The 9,340-nt window shown below is 32.5% G+C and overlaps 1 long non-coding RNA gene across 1 annotated transcript; it reads right to left on the bottom strand.

Moving 5' to 3' along the window:
- Window positions 1-1,848: 1,848 nt before the first annotated feature.
- On the bottom strand, window positions 1,849-6,675 carry LOC143049903 (uncharacterized). The gene is made up of 4 exons (XR_012970354.1): window positions 6,465-6,675; window positions 3,760-3,875; window positions 2,653-2,752; window positions 1,849-1,908 (listed from the first exon to the last, which is right to left on the bottom strand). It is a non-coding gene; the product is annotated as an uncharacterized LOC143049903 (long non-coding RNA).
- Between the last annotated feature and the right edge of the window lie 2,665 nt (window positions 6,676-9,340).

The following is a 9,340-nucleotide window of genomic DNA, read 5'->3' as shown; positions in this document are numbered from 1 at the left end:
GTGGGTAGGTAGGTAAAAAGAAATTGAAGTATCAGATGTTTATTAGTCTTCATGCCTATTTGATTAAAAAAAAACTTCTTCAAATCAGGACAATAAAAGAATTTGAGTAGGCAGCTTTTTTCTGGGTAGCGGTAGCGTTTGGGCAAATAAACCTATTATTTTTTATGGCCTTATCCCATACATGAATACATATTGTTAAGCAGTGATATTGTTTGCCGTATATTAATGGAGAAAAAGGCTTTTCCCCTGGAGGAGAATCCCAATTTGAAAAAAAATGGCTTAAAATATTCCCAAAAACAACTTTTTTCCCAAACAGTGCAGTCTCAGTACTAATTGTGCATGAATTCAAACTGACAAAAAGAGGTTTTATATCAAAGCAGGGTTTGACTCTTGAAATGGAGTCTGTAAATTGAAGTTTCAGTCGAATTCATCATTTATTCTAAAATTCCCAATTTGATGAAAATTACGCATATTTTCGAATAAAAAAGGGTGGAGGTAGTTTTGAAAAAAAAGTCAAGAATATTGCTGACTGTTTAGAGGTGGGAAGTTCTTGTCTATTCATTTTAGATGTGTTTTGTCATTTGATTTTGCCATGTGATTATGGACTTCCTGATAGGATTTTCCTCTGAGTTCAGTATCTGTGATTTTACTTTTCTCAATGATGATGTGATACCAATATACGACCAACATTTCTTAATTTTTGTGTTTCGTATAATTTTTTTTAACTGCATTCCATTCAGTGTTTCTCTAAAAGAAGAAATTTGTATGTATTTCCCATATGGTTCTATGTTAAACTTAATCTCCACCATGGTGGCCATCTAGGCATCTTGGAAGTTGGATTGGCTAAAAAGTAATAACTACTTGTCATTATCTCATTAAGAACATTCATGCTATGCTTGGTTTCAGTCCATTCAGCATGTTCAGTGGTTTTCTAAACTAAGACATTTGTTTGTGTTTCCCATGGTGACTTATTGGTGACATCAAAATTTCAATGTAGGATAAAAAACTTAATTCACATAGTTTTTTCACTGACCCCCACACCCACCTCTTCACTTAATTTGGGGAAAATTGATTGACCAATGGGGATTACATATAAACAAACAATTACAGGCTCTGACTTGGGATAGGCTATAAATATACCTAATCACTAATCATTCCATTCTAAAATTACACAACTTTTTCATCCAGTTGACAAATGGTTGAAGCTAACTGGGATCTTTTTTAAACCATGCGACATACATGATGCTTTTTCACCAGACCTGTTTAACCTACCGCACATATTTCAAACAAAATATTCTTTTTCTTCATTTTCAATTTCGAAATAGTGGATCATACCCTATCCAAGTTTCTTAATGATCGCTTTCTTACGTTTTTCCTCCCTCAGCTCACTACTGAGGGCCTGCCGCCTGACCCAAACAGGAAGTTATACAAATGACTGTTTTTCCAGGATTGGATTAAATAGCCATTTAAAAAAACGAGGGGACAAAAGATACCCAAGGGACAGTCAAACTCATAAATTTAAAACAAACTGACAACGCCATGGCTAAAAATGAAAAAAACAACATGAACCCAACCAAATTCTAGGGGTGATCTCAGGTGCTCCCAAAGGGTAAGCAGATCCTGCTCCACATGTGGCACCAGTCATGTTGCTTATGTGATAACAAATCCGGTAATTAGTCTAATTAAAGGTGTATGTATCGTATGTGTTAATATACAAAAAAATAATAAAACAAAAAAATGTAAAACAGCAACAAATAAATAGTTTCAATAGTGTTATTCTCGCTTGCCCATTAACTTCTGAGTTATTTAATCTTTTGTTAAATTCTACATTTTTGTACCTCGAGTTTTTTCTTTTATAGAGCTCCAGGAATCAACAATTCTTTGTCACTGTTGTGGCAACACTATCTCCTATGTAAAAGAAATAGAGATGAGCATAAATGAACCAACTGAAAATCTGCTTGTAAAAAAAAACTTGATTCCAAGAAGTTTAGCAGATGTGCTGTTACCTCCAGCAAATCCATCTCTAGCAAAAAAAACTTCTAGTAAAATCATCACAGAAGCCAGGGTAATAACAGGGGATAAAATGCTTCAAAAACTACAGTCAAAGCGTGATGAGGCAGTAAAGTTGGCAGAAGAAAAAGAAGAAAGAAAAACAGAAAGAGCTAGAAAAAAGGAAGAAGCTGAAGTTTTGAAGGAAGCAAAGAAAGAAGAAAGAGAAAGAAAGAAAAGAGACACCGAAAAGGAAGAGGAAAGAGAGAGGAAGAGACAGAAGAAGGAAGAAAAAAGAAATATGCAATGTAACCAACAAATCACTGCTGAATTCCACCAGTATGCTACATGTACTAAATCATCTGTAGACATGGCAGATAATAGAAGAAGTACCAGAGTAAAGACCCCTTTAATAAGGGAAGAATTTTTACAATTTGATAGCGATATGGAGATTATAGAGACAATGGAAGAATAAGGAATATATAATTAAAATCTCTCCAGACTATAATTTGAAGAACTGTGAAATTTATTTAAAAATTTTTTTGGATCGAAATTGCATTATATTGATATAAATATAATACTGTTAATAACAAACTTATTGCTGCAATATTGATTTTAATTCGATAATACAATTATCATCTGTAAAAGACTTATTATTATTACCTGTATATTGTAAGCTGCAAAAAGTTAAGTTTTCTGGGTATTAAGGCATATTTAAGGTTTAAAATTTAGATTTCCTTTTTTGCACGTCTTCATATTGTTTCTGAAAGAAATAATAAGGAAGTGGTAGAGACAAAAAGTTTTGACCAATAATCTGGGTTCACAAAATCATATAATTAGATAATAATTTGCAAAATTATTCTGTTATTCAACTTATTGGTAATTCATTTGTATTCTAATCCAAATTTTTTTTTAGAGTAAATGTGGTTTTTGAAAGATCCGAAAGCAAATGTAATGACAAATAACAAGTTTTGATATGCATGCATAACAAAACAACATTATCATACACTATATATACCAATATTTAAGTAAAATATCAGCAAATGATTTTTGAAGATGTTATGAATCATAATCAAATTGAGAGTTTCCATAATCTTAAACTTTAATAAAAGCTTTTTATAAACATTTTAATCATCTGAAAAGATATGGACAGTTGTCAGGCTATATAGTATTCACATCGAAAAATTTCTGAATGACATATACATAATATTTTGTTCATTTAAGGTAGTACCTTAAATACTGGAGATAACTCTGTAAAATCAGTTAATCATTTTAATCATGTTATACTGTTCAGGAAATTTTAAGCTTTTCAATGATCGAACTAGTGTTTGTCAAACTGAAATATATTCAACCATTTCTTCCCAGAAATCAATTGGTTCAAGTTTTTTGAAATTTTTGTATTCCTCTCAAAGGGTCAAAGTAAATATTTTGTAAAAATTTTGTGAAAATTGAACGAGCCAAGTTAATTTTAGTCAGATGTTGGGTAGCAGCTTAATGAATAATTGTACATGATATAGCAGACATGTGTATTTAACCTTCAGTCTACTAGCAAACTCAGATTAAACAAATTGTGTTTACAGTAGCAGAAATTGAACATTGACTTTGTTTTATTATGCCAAAATCAAACAAATACAAATTTAAATATTTGTTTATTTGCAAATCACGACCTCCAAAATGAGCAGAAAAATTACTAAAACAGTGTATTTTTCAAACACAGTCAATATAAGGTATATTAAGATTTATGCCTTAATATATAATATTATATTGTACCTGTAGTCTTCGTTATAAACTCATCTGTTGGTTTCTTGTTTTATGGTAGTTGTCTATCTACATATTAACATTTGCACAAGTTCAAATTAAGAAGATTCTTCATCCTTTTAGGGACCCTAAAAAAACATTCAGATGAATAAAACAAAGAAAGCTGTGGTATGATTGCCAATATAAAGACAAATTTCCACAAGAGATGAAAATGACACTATTGGTCAATGTACAGCCTTCAGCAATGAGCAAATCCCATACCACATAGTCTTCTATAGAAGACCCTGAATGTCACCAACAGCCTAACTTGGGTACAAAAAAACGAATGAAAAACAAATATGTAATACATAAAAAAAGACAACCACTGAATTACAGGCTTTTGACTTGGGACAGACACACACATCCATAATATGGCAGGGTTAAACATGATAGCAGGATCCAAACCCTCCCCCTAAGCTGGGACAGTGGTTCAACAATACAGCATTAGAAACAACTATAAAAATCAGTTGAAAAAGGCTCAACTCATCAGATGCACAAAAATACAGGTGGACCTTTTTGGTCATGGCTGGGTACTTGTACATTTTATCTGACAAGAAAAAGACACTAGGTACAGATCTGAGAGTACTCACAGATAACTGATAGCTACCTATATCTAACAAAAACATTGTGCATTCAAGACTAAGAACCCTGCTAGACAGACATATCAAATTAAAATCATACCATATTCATATAAAACTTTCAGCTGTGGTTAGTTGCATCCCTTAAGAAAAACATACACATCTGACAAAATTACATGTACATGTATAATATTGCAGACACAGATGAACTACACAGCTACAATAACATAAATAGTTTAAATAGATGTACATGTATTAAGGTATTAAACATAAAAACCAAATAACATACACATGTACATGTAATTTGTATGTCAATAAATCACAAGAGCAATGCCAAAGACTCTAGTACAGGAACATGCAAATTTGATTACAGTATCACATGCATACATGTACAAAGGTCAATAAATCACAAGGTAAAGAAGTCTAGTAGTACAAGTACATCTTACTATAAACTGCAGCATAATTATGTACATTGTATGACCAACTATTGAGCTTATCATTATAAAAGCCAATATATTTAACAAGAGGGAGGCAATACATGTACATTGCACCATAATCAGGTTGAGAACAACCTGTTAGATGACCTTCCATGACAATGTTTTTAAATATCCCTTTAAATGTAAGACATGCATGAGGGGTACATTAAGGTGACAATTTTTTTGTGTAATAAGTTTCTTTTAACCAATTTAAAGTACAAACAAGTGAAACTGCGAGCTACTGCTCACTGATGATACCCCAGCAGCAAGTGGATAATATAAAAAAAGTGTAAAAATATGCAAGTGTTCGGTAAACAGGAAGTTGTCGAGTGATGAATCTGAAAACACATCACACGGTTAAGCTGACTTACATAAATCCTGAAACCAAATTTTAGAAATACTTGTATTGTAGTTTGTGAGAAAAATTTGACGAAAATTTTCAACTTGGCTATCATGTGTAAAATCATACAAGTGTTCGATAAACAGGAAGTTGTCAAGTGATAATCTGAAATCCCATCACACGGTATAGCTGACTTAGATAAATCCTGAAACCAAATTTCAGAAATCCTTGTATCATAGTTCCTGAGAAAAATATTCATGGGACGGATGGACTGACCGACGGAAGGACAGACAGAGGTAAAACAGTATACCCCCCTTTTTTTTTTAAAGCGGTGGTATAATGAGTATAAATTTGTATTTTCTAGTCTAGAAAACTTCAAAACCTTTCTGTGTTATATGAATACATGTATACAATTTTGAAAATTTTAAATAATCTGAAATTGAATCAATATTTTTTAGTCTGGAGCATTAATGATGGAAGTTAACTACATTTTGTACCATGGCTGGCTATACAGCCCTTGCATTCATTTCAAAATTGTCTGTAATTGTGATTACATTTAACACAGTATTTTTAGTACAGATATGCAGCTACATTATTGAAGGTAGATTTGGGACATTTTTAGCATGCCTCATAAACAGTTAGGTACACTCAGACTCAGGGGCTAGCAGGTGGCATAATTTGTTAGTACTAACACAACACACATCAGCGCATGTCATATGTTAAAAACTTAACCTAACCATGTGATGCAAATGAAGACCCCTCAAATTGGTTCACAAAGGGTGGGGGCACTTCCTATGATATCAAATATATACAATGTGAAAGGACATGCTGCTGGAATAGGTTGGGAAAACTATCAGTAATATTAAGACAAGTCAATAAAATTCCATAACTTCTTCACTCATCTTTCTTGGTGTTGTCTGCTGTGTTTATACTATCAACCCTTGTTTCTCTTGGGGGGGGGAGGGGGAAGGGTTTGACGTAAAAATATTGAAATTGCCGTCATCCCCTTAAAACAACTAGAATCAAGATGTCAACCGCTCCTTCTTCAGGTTGTCATAACCATAGGCAGATCACCACTCTTTTCTTTATGGAAAAAAATTGGTTGATTATGTAGGGAATCATTGAAGCACGACTATTAAAAAAAGAGTGCCACCCCCTTCGCTTAGGTCAGTCAGACCCCTTCCCATTTTAGGAAAAGTTTTGGATCCTACACTGATAACAAATGGAAAAATGTCTGATTGTCACCTATCAATTAAATGTTGACCTACGTTTCAGTGAAATTACCTGCATGTAAACTGGAGGCTCTGTCTGAAAGTGAAAGTTCCGATTTCAAGTCGATCTCGATTATCAACACCAAACGTGCGGTCTTTTTGAGTAAAATCTTGACTGATTATTTGTCTGTCTTCAAATTTGTTCTCCTCATAATTGGTCAGTCAACTTCATTCCACTTCCAGCAATGCTTTCCATGTTGTTCAACGCCGGGGTTTACAATTCATCGAAAAAGGCGCTAAATTAAAATGAGGCACTTTGACGAGGTAAGCAAAGAGAGACAACTCCTGCGTAACGAAGACGACGCTTCAGCGATAAAAAAATATTTGCTCATCTCCAAATTGATTCATAACATTTAATGTAAAAAATCAATACTATACAATTTGTTAGAATAGTTTGAGACCGTGTTTAAACTCATCTGACAACCATTAAGAGAGAATTGTAACAATTTCGGTGCTGACGGTAACTGGTCCTCGGCATCTTCAAATCTCGTACGAAATCGGACGCCGTTAAAAGTTAATTTCTGAGAAATTTAGTTAATTTTAAATACTGACCAATTGAAATATTAAAGTATTTTTGGTAACCACTTTCCATGTCAAAGGATAGATTTAAATGTTCTCACGTTAAGAAGATAAATGAAATATACTGACAAAAAACGACGGTAACTGGTCCTCGACCAGTACGTTTTCGAAAATTTCAAAGTTTGGTAAGCAAAAAATATGTCAAAATCCGACTATCAAAGTAAAATCTATCCCATATTAAATATTGTTCATTCACCCAGAGTGCATCTAACAATTCAGAGTAGTAGCTAGTTTTGATGAGAATACATATCCTTCTGTTTATCTTTTTGTTTCCAAGCACAGCTCTTATATAACAATAAGGAGATGTGGTAAATTGCCAATAAGACAACTATACACCAAAATTCAAAAGAAGTAGGTGTTAGCAATTATAGGCAACCACAAATTCTTCAACCATAAGAAAATCACAGGTTTTGTTAAGGGACTTCCAGAATTAATTGTATGGAGGGAGGAAGGCACCTGCATTAAAATTTGATGGGTGGTATTTAAGAAAGATTGTTGCCCTTGAACATTTAAATAAAATATCCAATTCAAAATGCATGCATGGTGGGGTCAAATATAAAGTGTTTTCCTGCCCCTCCCCCCCCATTACATTTATTTTTGGAACAGCCCTTGGTGGAATTTAACCTTAAACATTGTTAAAAAAAGCTATTCATCAAAAAGTTACAATGCAATAATTGTCATGTGTTTTGCATGCTCTTTACATTTGTGAAGGTCATTGGTATTGCCATTTCTAAGTCAGATTTAAATGATTTTTTTCAAATATTTGCTTCTGCAAGTTGAAAGAGTCTTCAGTTGTTTGCCTAGAGTCAGAATAAAGAATTCAAATGGGATAACAGGCTTTATGCATCAAAACATCAGTGTTTCCTTCTTTTTCTGTTTGATAAAAAAATAAAAAGATATCGCTCGCTCCTCTTGCAGACCACTCGCCTGTCAAAAACTCATTTTTAAGATTTAAAAAAAACAAAACAAATTCGCTCGCTCGCCCCATATATTTAAAAGCAAATGTCAGAAGAACTATTTATTTAATAGGTGTGGTCTTAGATGTTTTTAAATATATTGTATATGTATGTTGTTTGCATTATTTAAGTAATATTGCACAATATATTCAATTTATAGTTAACATCCAAGATGAATCGGAACTCAAGATATGATAGAAAGGATGACGAGCAAAATGTACGAGGATTGCGGAAAATAACTTACTGGGAAAAATACGGCGTCAAACGTTTTCCTTATCCAGGAAGGCGCAGATACACACCATCACCTTACCAGTCTGAAGACGTAGGAATCGCAATCTCAAATGACGTTTTCGGGCTAACAATCAGTCAGTTCGAACGAGTGAATAGAGCTTGTTTAGACCGACGGAAATCACGAGAACAATATATAATAAATCTAAGATATCCGGACAAAACATCGGATGAATATATGGAATACTTACAGGACAGTACAGATTACTATAAAGGTAATTACATATTCATATTGAAAAAATACATAGAAAATCACAACGTAAAATTAATGTTGATATTTTACAAATTAATTGACAATCATACCACATCTTCTTATTTCTTTTTTCTTATGGAAGTCTGGCTCTTTTTTATAATTGGTGAAGAGTCCTGTTGACTGCAGAAATAATGGGAAAATTGGAAAAACAACTTTTAAAAGTGATTCTTGGAAAGGCTGATCTGGAAAAATTCTAGACAGCAGCAAATTTAGAGAAAATAGATTGGGGTACAAGAAATGGTTTTACCAGAAGCATGTGCATCCCATATAAAAAAAAATCTTTCAAATTTCTCAAATATATATTTTTTCAATCAATTATAACAAAGAAGTTAAAATAATAAGATTTGTGTTCTAAACATAGAGAAAATTCCAAAATTACAAAAAAACAATATTTTTTTATTAAACTTTCTTATATTAACACCTACTTCTAGTTTTTTTTTTAAGTTAGATCTATTCAGATTGATCCACTCTATCTTTATTGAAAGTATGAAGAAAAAAAGTTTAATTGTTAAACTGTGATTTTTTTCATAATAATAGCCCAAAAATGGATAACATTTGATGAAAACTGAGAAAATCATCAGAATTGGGTACTTTTAAATGGCTGTAGCAAAAATAAGTGCACCAACATATGATTTTCGTCACCAATTTTTTTTTTCTAGAGTCATATATAAACCCAAAAATCAGGTTCAGAAAAAAAGTTTTAATTCAAGACCTTTTAAAAGATCTATTTCATAAATCAGAAATATTATATTTTTTTAATCAAAAGTGTATCAATCTAATGATTTAAAGAACCATTTTTTTATACTTTTATAA

Source organism: Mytilus galloprovincialis, chromosome 10 (genome assembly GCF_965363235.1).
Source record: "Mytilus galloprovincialis chromosome 10, xbMytGall1.hap1.1, whole genome shotgun sequence".
In the NCBI taxonomy this organism is placed as follows: domain Eukaryota; kingdom Metazoa; phylum Mollusca; class Bivalvia; order Mytilida; family Mytilidae; genus Mytilus; species Mytilus galloprovincialis.
Note: the sequence above shows the minus strand (reverse complement) of the source record. Positions and strands in the feature narration are given on the sequence as shown.